The sequence below is a fragment of the Columba livia genome, chromosome Z (assembly GCF_036013475.1).
Source record: "Columba livia isolate bColLiv1 breed racing homer chromosome Z, bColLiv1.pat.W.v2, whole genome shotgun sequence".
In the NCBI taxonomy this organism is placed as follows: Eukaryota; Metazoa; Chordata; class Aves; order Columbiformes; family Columbidae; genus Columba; species Columba livia.
The window spans coordinates 70,733,028-70,749,016 of NC_088642.1; positions in this window are offsets into that span (position 1 = coordinate 70,733,028).

Below are 15,989 nucleotides of genomic sequence, written 5' to 3' on the forward strand. Positions count from 1 at the left end.
GGCAGTGACCTGGGTAAATTTCGCCTGACTGTAATCAGCTATCTGTGGCAACAACATTTTTCTATTATTTTTTAGGAAATGGAGGAAGTGAGTTAGAATATATATATACAATTCGAAAGGTAACTTAACTATCTCAGAATATGTGTGTGTTGTCGTCAGTTAATTTAATTTGTCTGTTTGGTGAACTTGTGATTTGTTTGAGTACAGAGGAACAAAAGCAGGTAATGACTGATAGTTGGCAAAACCTAGATGTGCTGTCTTGTAAGTTCATGGGCTAATGGAACTATGTGAGACTGTGAAAATTAGTTTTACTTCTGCTTTGGTTAGATCGTGGAATCAAACAATCGTTTTGGTTGGAAAAGATTATTGACTCGAACATAACACTGCCAAGTACTATAAATGATGTCCCTGAGAACCTCATGGATGCGTCTTTTAATCCCTTCCAGGGATGGTGACTCAACCACTTCCTGGGCAGCCTGTTCCAATGCTTGACAACCATTTATGTGAAGTTCTTCCTAATATCCAATCTAAACCTCCCTGGTGCAACTTGAGGCTGTTCCTTTTTGTCCTATCACTTGCTACTTGGGAGAACAGACCAACCCCCTCCATGCTCCAACCTTCTTTCAGGTAGTTGCAGACAGTGATAAAGTCTCCCCTCAGCCTCCTTTTCTCCAGCCTGAACAGCCCCAGATCCCTCAGCTGCTCCTCATCAGACTTGTGCTCCAGACCCCTCACCAGCTTCATTGCCCTTCTTTGAGCTCTCTCCAGCACCTCAGTGTCCTTACGATAAGGGGCCCAAAACTGAACACAGGACTCAAGGTGTGACCTCACCAGTGCTGAGTACAGTGCACAATCACTTCTCTAGTCCTGCAGGTCACACTATTCCTGATACAAGCCAGGATGCTGTTGGCCTGCTTGGCCACCTGGGCATACACTGTTAATCAACACCCCCAGATCCCTCTCTGCCAGGCAGTTTTCCAGCCACTCTTCCCCAAGCCTGTAGCACTACCTGGGGTTGTTGTGACCCAAGTTCATGACCTGGCATTTGGCCTTGTTAAACCTCTTACAACTGGCCTCAACCCAAAAATCCAGCTGGTCCAGATCCCTCTGTATGGCCATCCTACCTTCCAGCAGATCAACACTGTTGCTGAATACCTCACTTTGCCTGCTGTGGAAACAAAAAACATCACCTGCAATGACATTTGCTTCCAACTCCTATTGTGCAACCCTGTGTACCTCAACCAACAGAAAATTTTTTTCTGTATTGTTTGCAGCTCTTCTGTATGTAAAGGTTCATCTGCCAGTTCTACAATCTGCCGTATCATTGATGAGGCTTGCAAAATCCCAAGCAATATGAATAAACAAAAATGAGTCGTTAATATTGAAGGAAAATGTACAATACAGTAATAGTTGATCGAAAGGACAAATGTTTCTAGACCCATGTCTTTCCTTTTGTACTCTCGACACTGGTGGTTTTACCACCCGCAGAGGTGATTCCCTGCGGACTGACCACTCCTTTGTGGGTCCCGTATGTTTCCACCAGTCACTGAACAGCAGAAAATTACTTCATGCAGAAGCCATGCCACGGTAAAGCATGAATTAGGGTGTCTTAGGAAAGCTGAATGTAAATCAGGTTTAATTAGAAATGTGTTTCCTACATCAGCAGAAGAACTGATACAGTCAAGTGTAGGAAGTCTGTTCAGTGGTGTCATGGAACGATACATTTGCAGTTGTTGGCAGCAAGGAAATACCGCTAGATGTCACGATAAACTAAAACATAGTTCTGCTGCCTGCTTGCTGGAGGTATAGGTGATTCATTTCTGAACTAAGCTTCATTTTCCTATTGGTTTCCCAGGTCACCTTTAGACGTTCATTTTGTAGTGTGTTGAGCTGCCAAAGGTTATTATTTCAAGGTCTGTATCAAGAAGTGGCATATGTTAATTTTAATATGTAGTGTGCCAAAGATGAAGCAGGTTTACTGTGCATATCACAGAGAAGACTTGTAATTACAGCCCAATTAAATTTTTAATTAAAAGGGGAGAAAGACTCCAAGAAAATTAAATTAAGCTGTTTACCAAAATAAAATGAAATAGACATATATCATAAGAGAGACCATGTTATTGATTACATAAGTGCTAATTCATTTTTAGAATATTGTGGTATTGCTGTTCAGGCTAAAACCAGATCAGCTAAGTTATTAATATATGGGTTCCTACACTGATTTGCATCACTGCACAGTTGAAAAAGTCCAGTATATTTAAAATATTTATTATACAGCTGTTTTGTTGTTCACTTTTAAATATCTCTTTGATTTTTTTTTCCTTGAAAAAGGAATTTAATATTTCACTTGGAGGAAGAGACAATTTGTATGTAAAATGCATTCATGAATTATTTATGAAACCTTAAAATAATTTTATTGTTTTTTGATCAACCATTTCGTTGGGAAAAAATATGCAATGGATGTCGGTCAGCATGAGGAATAAGATCCTGTTTATATCCTGAAATGCAACAGAAATATTTTCTAACGAATTTTTCTGTCCTTATAGATGATGCACAGTGTTTTTTTGAGGAGGAGGAGGGTTCATTGTGTTTTTATTAGGTAAATAAAAAGATGTGACTCCTCAGAGATCCAAAAGTTTGTATTATTATATTTCTGTTTAGAGACTGTTATGTTATTTTTATGATGATTTCACAGAGAATAATAATTAGACTTCAAGATATCACTTTTGAGAGACAAATCACAGGCACTTCCTTAGAAATAATTAGTTCTGTTTGTAACACTTTTCATTACAGTATTTGCTCTCAGAAACATATTTTGCCTAAGAGAGTGCCTTGTCTAACTTTTTATTATTATTATTTTTTTTAAGCTATATTGTAAATTATGTTCTTGGCTGTTTAAAGTTATTGTAATTATTAATCACAGTGAATGGTAGTTTTGATTACTGACTTCAGGTTGCTTCCAAATAGGTACAAAGGTAGCACATAGGGAAGCAGATCACCTCTGCAGGTGGTTTAAGATACCGATGTTCTAGCCGGATGCTGCTGAAATGCTGCGTTAAACACGACTGCACTGTGGGTCTCTCTGAGTGAGGCAGCTGGTGGCACAGGTGGCACTGGTAGCACTGGTGGCACTGGTAGCACTGGTATCACTCCTCTGCAGCACCGTCTGGAGATGGGGGACCACAGTTTCACAAACAGCAGCAACTGTGGGGGAACCCTGTAGTGGGATGAAATGTCTCTTCACCAGCTGATTCCTTACATGCTTTAAAGATTGTAGACTAGTTCCTTGGTTATTACTATCCTTTTTTTAAATATTAGTCTACAAGAGCACTCGTCAAAGTTACTTCATTTTCATCTGTGGATAAAGCATGTCAAGGTTTTTCTGAAAAACAGTGACTGGTTTGTGCATGTATGTGCGTGGTGAGTTGTTACATGGCATTTTGCATGCCCATCTCAAAATTGTAAGCGTTGATTTAGCTTTATGAGATTACTGATGCTGATAAACATGCCCTTTTCACAGATGATAATTGAAGATTAATTGTGAAATAGGTCCTTTAGTCAGAAAGAGAGAGGAGGTGGTTAATTGATGCACAAACAGAGAGAAGAACAGCATAACTTTCGGAGCATAGACACACAATTAAAAACTGATTACGTAGTCCTGCAATTTAGCCGCAGTAATATAAACCTTCATGTTTATTGCTAAGTCAATCTGCAATATATGGAGGGAAAAATTGTTTGTTTACCTTATTTACAGCCAAATTTAATTTTTTTTTTGGTCAAGTCTCATGTTTCATGGGCCTTTCTTGGCATTTATATTTGAATAAGTAAAAAGAATACATAAAAGCTGAAGAAAAATCTGAAGCTTGTAAAAATGCTTAGCCACATACCAGTTAATCAAACTGACTCTGTATGCAGACAGGGAAAGACCCCAAAAGCATAAATGTAAATACAGTGTGGTTGTTAAACTGTAGAGCACAAGTAATCACCTCAGTTTAAAAAAAAAAAGAGAACACACGCATGCTCATTCATTGCATCATCACTTTCTTAAGCACATGAGAAAATGTCATCTTTTTTCATTAGGTTCTTCTTGATTATTTTCAGACTCCAAACTGAGTTTTTGTCTTTTATATATAATGGTTCTGCGGTGTTGTTCTAGATCAATATCTTACACCGTGAATTGTCAAATCTGTGGACTTGCATGACATCTTCCATTTTCTGACTCCAGTGAGTCTTACTTACTTACAAAATCTTGACTTTACTACTCTAGAAGACCGTGTAGTTCTGCATGTCTGTATCAAAGCCACATGTATTGGGAGTGGAACAAATGCAGACAAAGACTTCTGAGGTCCCTAGAGGAACAGAGACATGAAGCACGACTAGAAAAGCTTGTTTAGTGTAAACATGTTGAAGCTTGTCTGTAAAGAGAGGCAGAAACAGAGTACTGGGAAAGAAATTTAAGCTGAATATGAATACTGCTGAGGACCTATGAATGCATTTTGGTTAGCTTGCTTATTCCCAGGTCACCTACTTGTTTCCTCCCAGCTCTGGCACTGATGTTGTGATGGGCTTGACACCAAGTGCCCATCAAACCTATTCTGTCATTCACCCTCCTCAGCTGAACATGGGCAAGGAAATATATAAAAAGAACCTCATGGGTTGAGAGTATCTCTTAGCAATTACCATCACAGGCAAAACAGACTTGACTTGGAGAAATTAATTCAATTTATTGCAAATCAAATCAGAGTAGGATAACGAGAAAATAAAAACTAAATCTTAAAGCACCTTCCCCACATCCCTCCCTTCTTTCTAGGCTCAACTTTACTCCTGACTTCTCTACATCTTCTTCCCGTGCAGTGCAGGTGGATGGGGGACACAGGTTGTGGTCAGTTCGTCACACGTTGTCTCTGCTGCTCCTTCCTCCTCAGGGGTGGACTCCTCACACTCTTCCCCTGCTCCAGCATGAGGGTGCTCCCATGAAATACAGGTCTCCATGAACTTCTCCAGCTTGAGTCCTTCCCACAGGCTGCAGTTCTTCCCAAACTGCTCCAGCGCATGTCCCTTCCATTTGGTGCAGTCCTTCAGGAACAGACTACTGCAGACTGGGTATCCTGTGGGGTCACAAGTCCTGCCAGATAACCTGCTCCAGCAAGGACTCCTCTCCATGATACCACAGGTCCTGCCAGGAGCCTGCTCCAGCACAAGGTCTCCACAGAGTCACAGCCTCCTTTGGGAACATCCACCTGCTCTGGCATGGAGTCCTCCACAAGTGCAGGTGGATCTCTGCTCCATTGTGGACCTCCATGGGCTGCAGGGGGACAGCTGGCCTCACCATGGGCTGCACCATGGGCTGCAGGGGAACCCCTGTTCCGGTGCCTGGAACACCTCCTGCCCCTCCTTCACTGGCCTTGGAGTCTGCAGAGCTGTTGCTCTCGCATATTCTTGCTCCTGTCGCCAGCTGCTGTTGCTGCCGTGCACTTTCCGTCCCCCCCTTTCTTAAATTTGTTATCCCAGAGGTGCTACTGCTGTCACTGTGGGCTCAGCCCTGGCCAGCAGTGAGTTTGTCTTGGAGCTGGCTGGCATTGGCTCCATCAGACACGGGGGCAGCTTCTATGAGCTTCTGACAGAAGCCAGCCCTGCAACCCTACCACTACCAAAACCTTGACACACAACCCAAAACCTCCTAGTGTTTCTATGGGGATGCAGAGAACCACATCAGAAAGCTCATTCAAGCAGGAAATTCTGTTCATTTGCTCCTCCCCACCTGGATGAGCATCCTGATACAATTTGCTGTGTCAGCACAACAGAATAAGCAGTGAAAAATCTAACTGCTGAAAATGGTACTTACACAAGAGATGTCCCATGTTCTTCCAGTCTACGAGACATGAGGCATCAGAATTAAGGTCCATGATTTAATTACCTTGCTGAAGTGATGCGAAACTTCACTCAAAAAGTGGCAGCTGATCTGCTCCAAATTTAAACTACTTTAACTATTAAATTTGCCAATCTACACACTTCTGATTATTGTCTTTTGTTTTGTTTTGTTTTGTTTTGTTTTTAAAAATCACTGTGATTGTTACTACGTGTATTCTGGTTAGTGTCTCATAACTGCATGGAAATTAAGCTTTTGAATTGCATCCACGCTAGGGGGCTGTGTTGGTTTAACAATGTCCCTTTCAAAGAGCGACATACAAAGAGCAGAAGCCAAACTGCATAAACAAGTTGTAAGCACTTCTTTTCCCTACATAAAAAGGGGATGGGAACAGAATAGTAAAAGGGAATGACTTGCATTTTAGCCAAATGTTAAGACAGGAGCAAGGAAATTTTGTTGTATGTACACTTAGATGAAATGTTGAAGTGTAAGGATGAAGCTGTGCTCTCATTGAGATGAATGGAAAGGCTGACACCAGCACCCTGGTTCCTTCAGTTCCTGTGTGGCACTTCAGACCTAGGGTGCATAACCCACTTCACTGGAATTTGGGACATGTAGTTTGCTCTTCATCAAGATTTAGCAACCACAGCATTTTCTCTTCCATAAAGGGGAATTTCTGTATACTGCATAGCCCAATGCTTCTGCTTTTGTGCCCTGTCTCTTTGGGTGCGCCAGTTCCTGTAACGCTACAGGTTGCAGAATTGCTTTGTCACAAATACAGGCACTTCCTAAACTATCTTTTTAGGAAGACACCTGCTCTACATCCCGAGCAAAATTAAGATTGTTTGATATCTCTTCCAACTTGCTTTCAGGCCTCATCAGGACTCTGACATAGAGGTATACTGAAACTTGAGTGGATAAGTATTGGAAAATCAACTGAAGGGGCCTCCTGTCATTGTAAAGGCAGGTAATGTCTTTTCTATCTTCAGTTTCTATGAACCCTTTTAAATACTCAGTGGATGTAAGCAGCTCTATTAATGGGTTGCCTTCTTTTTAAACTATGTAAAAAAGGGTGTTTTAAAGAAACAGATTTCTTTATGGAATTTATTTTTGTACTAAAATGCCATAGAGCTATTAATATTATTTCCAGGAAGTTAAAATAGGTAGCAGCTAACATAGTAGGGCCCTATTTAGGCAATCTAAGTTCCCTTTAAATTTCTGAGCCTCTTCTTTCACATTGTGTGGGTACCTCTAAAGAGCTAAAACCCACTAATAGACAGAGTTAGGTATTGGAAATTAGGTAGAATTTAGGCCATTCCAATATGTCTCTTCTTGCCAAATACTGATGTCAGGTCACATTATACTAGAGCTTTGTCAGTTGTTTTACTGCATATTCTCTTCAAAAATGCGATAGTTACATCTGCTTTGCAGGAGAGCCCATTGCCCAATTTCTGTGCTTTCAGTGTTTTAAGAGTATACTTCTACACGTCTTGGCATGGTGACCTTTATCATCAGTAAATTACTCGTTTTGTGAAATAAACTGATACAGAAATTGATAGCTCATGATGGTACTAAATCTCCAGTTGGTAAATCTTGGTCCTGTAGCAACAATAATGAGGCTCTGCAGGGGTCTATGTCTGTTTGCAGGCTTGGATCACTCCAGTCTGCTGAATCCTGTTCCTTGTACTTCTGCTACTTTGGATTGGGCTCGTTTTTGAAAATACATTACTCCACTGCCACAGCCCTAAACTGAAATTAACACTGAAATAAGCCCAGCCATAAACAACAGAGGTGGAGAACAGGGAGACACTGAACCCCTCATTATACCTCCACTTGCTGCAGGAAAAGGCAACTATGTCCATATTGTTCACAGAATATCAACAAGCCAAAAGGAATTAACTTAACAGAAGTGAGAGCTGTGGTCAGTGAAGAAGGCTGTTGGGGTATAAGATGTGCTTATCGTTGAAAACTGGAATCAGAGTCAAGAATCAATGGGCAGTGTTTAGCACAATTGACATGTAAACCTGGTAGGAATTGCAATTCGGACTGTTTAATGTTGGAAAAGGGTCTTGGGTAGAGCAACTTTAATTTATTTTTACTTTAGCAATGATATGTAATAAGCAAATCTCCAAATGCTAGATATCCTATGGGCTAGTAGATGTTATATTTATATTATTTATTTTATGTTTATATTTATAAGGAGGCTTTCCATGTTAATTATACTGTTAAACAAAGAACAGTGAATCCTCTCATGAGGAACAAAGATTCTGCCATCTACCCTCATCAAGTCTGAAACAAAGGACATGGATGTAGGTGGAAAGGCAGCACTGATATGTATGTGACATTTTTGTACATTTGTGACTATATTGTGAGATGTCATGTACATTTATTCTTAATGTTATAAATGACATACACGCCCATATATAAGAATTAGGACTTTTCATTCCTTATTCCTTTGTATGCAAAAGGGAGAAAATATTTACTGTTTGCAGCTCTCTGTATTTTTATTGAGAAGATGTTGTAATCAACACTTGTCTCACTAATTCATTTCATTTTTTTATGTGTATCTCAGTGGGGAACTCTAAACTGTACTTTTATAATGTCTTCTCTCTCTGCTAATTTTATCTTTAGCTACTGAAGATTAATAATCCCCATACCTTAGCTCCAGAAGTTTAATAAACAAAGCTTAATTAAAACAAGAGAAGCCCAATAAACCCAAAGGGTTCTGCTTTAGCACTGCAGATTCATGTCATTTTTCTTGTTTGTTGTGTGTTTTTAAAAATGAGGGGAGGGAGAGGGCTGGCAGAGAACTTCAGGTTTTTACATTTAATTGGACTAACAGCATGTGCTGACAAGTAATAAATAACAGCGACACAGACTGACTAAATAAATTGGTTTCCTCAAGCAATGATTCATTCGCTGTCTTTCACTGCTATCAGGTTAAGAGACAGCTTCTTTTTGTCAGCCTACAGGAGAAATATTTGATAGTGTAACAACCTCCTTTCCATTCTGGCCACAGCAGCCTTTTAAATCCATTGAATTAATATAAATAAAAATGTAGCAATTAAAACAAACTTGGGCTGCTCATTGACTTACAAAATAATAATAATAAAAAATCCCTGCAGAATCAGTTACTGAGAAATCGTCTTGCAGTGGTTCAGTGTCCTTTGCAGAAAGGAAACACTGCTGATAGGCAAGGTTCTTGTGCTTTTGCAGAAAAAGGATTGTTGGTATTGGATCATGGATAAAGTGCCTAATCATAGTAGGCTTCTGTTAAGCCCTAATCACTCAAGAACAGGAGAAATACAGACCATGATCTTAAAAAAATTCTTTGCTGTCAGAGCTATACCCACATATGAAACAGACTGGTCAGTTCTTCAATTGTGCATCATCTGGAATATTTTGTAGCAGCTTAATGTGTCCGTGGTTTTACTAACCTTACACAGGTCATTGCTACAGAGACTGGAAAACAAGAAACTAAACAGAAAGTAAAAATCAGCTTCTCTGACCTTCCTATCACATAGTCCAACAGCTTCAGAGGGATGCTGCCAGAGTGAAATTCAAGGGGCTATTGCAACTTGCACATACAATTCAGAATAAACAAGTCACTGCATTCATACTACTGATACTCCGCTGATTTCTTTAGCTGGAACTCTTTCATTTTGGGGTCTGAAAAGCCTGGCTTGATGGAATATCGTTATCTAGCAAATATAACTGGGGCTGCGAGAAGGATGAGCTTACAGAGGATATGGTGGCAGCTCAAGAGCTGCCCGTATGGCAGGCTCCTTGTTGCATGACTCTTTATTAGGAAACTTACCCTGACCAGCTGCACATCACGGCTGATGTGGTACTGCATGGCAGCCACGGCAGATCAGCTGCTGGCTCACTAGGTATCCATGCAGCACTTAGCAAATAGGAAATGTTAATGAAAAGGAGGGAAATAAAATATGCTTTTTTTAAAAAAAATAATTATTTATTTTATTTATTTATTTTTTAATGTACTAAGTATTCTCAAACTTTTTCACACCAGAAACCTCACTTACTAGGAAGTAATTCTTTCCATCAGCTCTACAGTTTCCCTTGTTAGAGCTCTTTTCTTGACTCACCAAACTAACACCCTCTAATGTGGCTAAAGCAGCATTCAACATACTCTATAATACAAATGAAATGTTTGCTAGTTATTTTCTATGTCTTTTGAAAGAGTGAACCTGATTTGACCAGGAAATACACTCCTGATCACACTGAAAACTCACTGCTCGCAATATATTCTGAATGCCACTATGGTGTTGGGACTGGTGCTGACTGTAGCTTCTGCTTCCAGCTCAGACCTGCATGCAGTATTGAAATTCCTCATTAATCCTCCCAAATGCCTGTGCTTTACACGAGTACTGTACATTTTCAGCTAATTATTGCTGTCTTCTGTTGTATTTCTGCTACTTAGAAATAAATATTAACCGTGTACAGGCTGCTTTCTTTTTCTGTCATTTATCTAACCTTCTGATTCACCTTTCCACCTAGTTTTCATGTGACTGTAAAGCGCAGTTCTGCCCTGCACATCATTGGTTTAAGCTCAGGACAAAATAAAGGACTTCTCTGCGTGTGCATACAGATTTGGGTATGCTGTTGTTATGCCTTGACAACAACCATAAATTGTACTCCTCTAGTGGTACTGGCCAGTGACCATACCAGTGGTGTAACACCTTCTCAGTACAGAAACATGGTTCCTGCCACACATAAATTTCCTTGTTGTTATGTGCTGCAAAGTTATAGACCTAAGGCCTGATTTGCTGATGGTCTGTGTTTTTGTTGACCCTACAGAGCTACCACAAGAAAGTCAGAATGAAGTGAATTAGTGCAAGTCTCTCTTTTATCAGTCTTCCATGTGTCAGGTTTTAGCTGTCACCTCTGCAACTCTATACTTTTCTTTCCTCTGGACTTAGATTTCTCTCCCTTCATAGGCTTTCTTCCTATGCCTTTTTTTTTTTTTTTTTTTGCATCTTTTCAGTCAATTGCAGATACACATCTTTTTTTTTTTTTTTTTTTCTGTCAGAAAAACTCTATCCTGCATTGATTGTTTTTGAAACAGAACTGTTATTCAATGCTTAAGGTTCCCAGAATAAGAGGCTCAAATGCCAACTATAATTGAGCCTACTTATGTTCTGTCAAGACTAGAAGATTTCCACAGATTAAGTACTTAATTATGTTAATTTTTAAAAATGTCCATGTTTTTTTCTTTCCGAGAGTTTCTTTGTTTCAGTCATTGGATCCTGTTACACCTTCTCCTGCCAGACTGAAGAGCCCTCAGTTATCAGGTTTGTGCTTCCTAAGTGGTACTTAAGGAGAGTGACCAATGCATTGACTAACCTGCTTCTAATGAGAGAAAAAGATTGAGATCCTTAAAATCCTCCTCTGCACTGCACCATTTCCAATTATTTAATTCATCGTTCCAGGAATCCTCTCCAGTATTCTGGTGTCCTCCTTGAACTGAGAACATTGGATCATCACAAGACATAACAGTTCAGCAGGGACCTTGGGAGGTCTTTGCTCCACCCCCCTGCCCAGAGCAGGCTCAGCCACTGAGTCACACCAGGGATCACGGCGTTATCCTCTTGAGGCTGGAAACCCTGCAAGGAGGGAGATGCCACCACCAAGCCCCACTGCCCAGATGTCCTTGTGAGGAACCTCTCTAGTCCTGCTCAGCTGGCTGCCCACCAGGACCCAGGAACTTCTCCTCGGAGCTGACTTTCACCCCACCAGCTCAGCTGCTGGGAGCTCTGTCTGCCTGGGGCATGGCTGCACAGCGCTCCTGCTGCAAGGACATGGGGCTCCTGGTGGACCCTTCCTCCCACTGATCCCAGTCCCTCTGGGAGGGACATCAGGACTAGAAAAATCATTTTACGGTCATTAATACTCATGCCAACTAGAGAGTACCTATCTTTTCTCCACTCCTTGATAATTTCCTGTCTATACCACCAGGCACCTCCTCCTGCACCACTGTTCCACATTCCAAATTACAACTGCCCTGGATGTGGGATACTCAGCATTTTTTTTCAGCATCTGTGATCTTACTTTTGGGTGCCCATGGTAAAAGAACTCACTCTACCTAATTCCAGCCTCTTCATGTAGAATGAATGAGAATCTTAAGCAACTGTCCTGTGGAGCAAGGCAATCCTCTGATACTGTTTGCTGAGGTGGCCACCAGAGGCATGGACATTTGAAGTTCAGTCCACAAAGCTACTTGGGAATTGTCAAGCTCACTATTTCAGTGACTATTTTTAGTTGCTGCACTGACTTAAGCTTAAGGTTGCCATCCTAGTTTTTATTTTTCCAGCAAAATGAACTTCAGGCATCCTTTTTACTGTTCCTTGCATGATCTCTTGCTCTTCTCTTAGTTTAGTGCTTGGTAGTGGTAGAGATATTTGTGGGAGAAAATTGATGCTATCTTATGGGCAAACTCTGATAATTTATAAAACTTTTGATTTCAACACATTAATTTTGGTTCTGCAGACCTACCTTCAAGGTTAGAGCTGTTTTGCTCTTACAGTAAATACTAATGAGATTTTCATAAAAACAGAACTTGTGCACCTTCACAGGGCAGATGTCTCTGCACTGGTGTTCAAATTAGTGTTTATTTTCCTACTTTTCCTGTGGCTCTTTATCATACCTCCTTGCTACTGTCTCTCTGGTTTTAGGTGTGGGCTCAGTCTCCCTGTGAAGGTTTCTTTTAGCAGTGTTTTGCTCTCGTGGACCACCCTATATGCCTTGCCAGATAACTAGAAATTTCTCTTTTGTCTTTAAAACTACAGCCAGTTCTTGGGGTAATCCTTAGGTTTACAGGGAGGAAAACAACTATAAATAGCATCTTTACCTAACAGACACTTTTACTGACCCTGTCTCTTTCATATCTTTTCTCTTGTCCTTCTCTGCTTGTGAAGCACAGCCTGGTTTTAATGAGCCCAATCTTTCCCTCACTTAATGAGAACAGAAAGGATTTGTGTTGTTCACAGCCAACAAGTGTTGTATTGGAAGAAAAGCTGTTAACATACTTTTTGGTCTGTGGGGAAAAATAGTATTGAACAGGTGCTTTATATATATTACAAAAAACACAGGGAGGATATATTATTTTATATAAAGAATTGTGACCTAAGTCATTAAATCCAATTAAGTTGGTAACCCAGTTTCTTGGTGTTTTGATATGAAGTTTTCCCTAAAACAAAACCGACAAAATCCAATATGCATTTATGTTTGGAAAAATATACTTTCATAATTTCTTCCGTCAATAGAGCTTTTCTCAAAATCTAGTATAGAAAGTTTTTCTACAGTAGATATCTGACTTGACAGTGTTCGAAACATGTTTCAGTATCCCAAAAGGTTTCAAGCTAAGAGAAAAGCTGATCATGAAGTGCATAAGTAATGTGTAACACTAAAAATCTCTTAATTATTGAAGCACTATTGCTCAGAAAGAATAGAATGATAAGGGGAAGTATTTACAGCAGCTTGGCAACCTTCTTTGTGAAGAACTGCGTACCATACATTAGAATCTTTGTATTCTGTCAGCCCACTGTAACATGTCCTCTTATTCCACATCAGACCAAATATTTCCAAGTGACTAGCCCATTGTTCTCTGTCTTATGTGTATAACACCCATTCCTAGATTATTAAATAAATTTTAAATAATTTCCTGAACAGTGTTGTGTTGCTTTATACCTTATGATGGTCTGACTCAATATTTCCTTTTCATTTGATTTATTTCTGTTATTGAAAATATTTATTTTGCTAACACTGCTAATGTACACACTGCTGTCATATCTGGATATGATTTTCAGGGGCCATCTGCAAAGAATGAGGAAAAGCTCTCTAAATAGTTTACTAGACTGCCTAAACTTGTATACTGCAAAATTTAATTGAGAGGTGATTTCTTTTGTCAAGTTTTACATATGCTGTTATTGCAGTGCTGCAAGTTTTTCTGACTCAGAAATGCATCAAAACTGCTGGCTTGTGAAGGTTTTATCATGTGTAATAGGGTATTTCCATGTGTGGCAGAATGCAACCCCCCCCCCACTCTCTCCCCCTCCCTCCTTCAGTATGGAAGGAGTGGGCACATCTCCCTCTTTCTCTGCTACTTGAGGCTAACAGCTTCTTTTGTTTGGCCCCAGAGCACCCTGGCCAGGGCCATTAGGAGAAGGGAGTGCCGAGGCGCCAGTGAGCCGCTGGGCACCTGCGGCCAGTGTGGGGGATGTTTGGAGGCTTCAGGGGCACCCACAGACAGTGTAGGGGTGCAGAGAAGCTTCTAGAGTGCCTACAGTCAGATCTGATCAGCCACTATAAAAACGGGATTCTCGTCGAGACTCCGCCCATTGTCGCGGGTCTCTCGGAGCACGAGCAAGATGCTGCCGCCGAGAGCCCCGCTCCCCGGGATGGGGACTCCACTTGCCTCGCCGCCACGGGTGTGAGTAAAACTTCTCGCAGGATTGCGAGTATATTTATACTTCTCATGCACATATGCACGTATAACTTTCTGTGCTCCATATGAGTGCGTGTAAAATTAATCCTCGCACAATCGCGAGTGTATTTTCCTCCCGTGCACATATGCACGTGTAACTTTCCGTGCACATTTGCACGAGTACTTTAAATTATTTCCTCGCACAATTGCGAGTGTATTTTCCTTCTGTGCACACTTGCACGCGTAACTTTCTGTGCCCAATACGAGCATGTGTATAAATTATTTCCTCGCACAATCGCGAGTGGCCGCCAAGAGCCCCTCACACAATCGCGTGTGTATTTTCCTCCCGTGCTTCCACATAAGCACGTGTAGGATTCCGTGCACACTTGCATGTGTAAGTAAATTAACTCTCGCAGGATTGTGGGTGTATTATAAATTTACCCTCACGGAATCGTGAGTGTACACTTCCCGTACTGACTACGAGTGCGTGTATCTCTTAAAAAATAATCCTGCACCGTGTTTAGGCAAGCGTGTATTTCTCTGGGACTCAGGGACGGCTCCGGCATTGTTTTGAGTGAAGCCACGTGCATGCACACTGTGGACCGCCTGTTGTATTAGTTGCTGCGTCTCAATAATTTTCCTCAACTGATATCTAAAACTGTATTTAAATCACTTTTGGAGTGCTAAAACCCTGTTTCTCCCCGGTTTAATAAAAGTTGGTTTTGGACCTTGTTGTCCCTTAAATTAACCTACGGGGTGCCTCCGTGACACCATGTGAACAGAGAAAATGAAAAGCACCCTCCTGCTGTTTCTTGTGAGTGTACATATGCACAGCAAGTATGTATGTACGCACATATATAAGAAGCCTCTCTTTCTTTTTTTTTACCAGTAGATGGAGGTAACAAAGACCATCCTTGGGAAGGGAATAACTGGAAAGTGATATGGGACACTTAATGGATGAGGTCTCTGCATAGAATTTCTTGCAAGAAAAATCACAGTTAAGTAATGGCAAGTATTGATGAAATCACTGGCTGTCAACATTTTCCTCACTTAAATGTTTTCATTCCATGAAAAACCACTTCCAGTGCACATGAAGGCTGAATGGACTCATTCAGTAAGTCTGCCTGAACAAAAGGCTTTTTAGGCAATAGAGTTCTCTTCTAAATCCCTGCCTTTTGGTCAGGGACCTGGGGGGCATTGTAGATTCCAAATTCTTTTTTTCTAGCTGCTTAATATGATTCTCTCTATAGCTGTAGTAGTGGGGTGAGAAGGAAGAATAGACAGTGCATCACAAGGGACTGGGTGGACTTTTTAACATCTCCATTTTAAGTGAGAGCAGGAATCAAGTTTGCTTATGTATTTTTGATGGGAGGACATCAGCAAAGCGGGATGTATTTCTCTAGTAATACAGTGATTTTATGCCACACAAATTCATGCTTAACTTTTTAAGAGCTAGTGAAAGATTAAAACAATGCTGAAGCCTTTCTGAGAAGATGAATTTCTCCACTGGAGTAAAGACCTCTGTCAGTTATAGTAGACTCTCCCTGGACACAGTGGAGGCTGAAGCATCACCCACCCAAAAAACCAGGCTCAGCACATTACAGTGGGCATGTTAAATTGGTCAATGAGCTAAGTGGGTTTTGAGGTACACAACATTTTCCCTTTTGACAGAGTTGC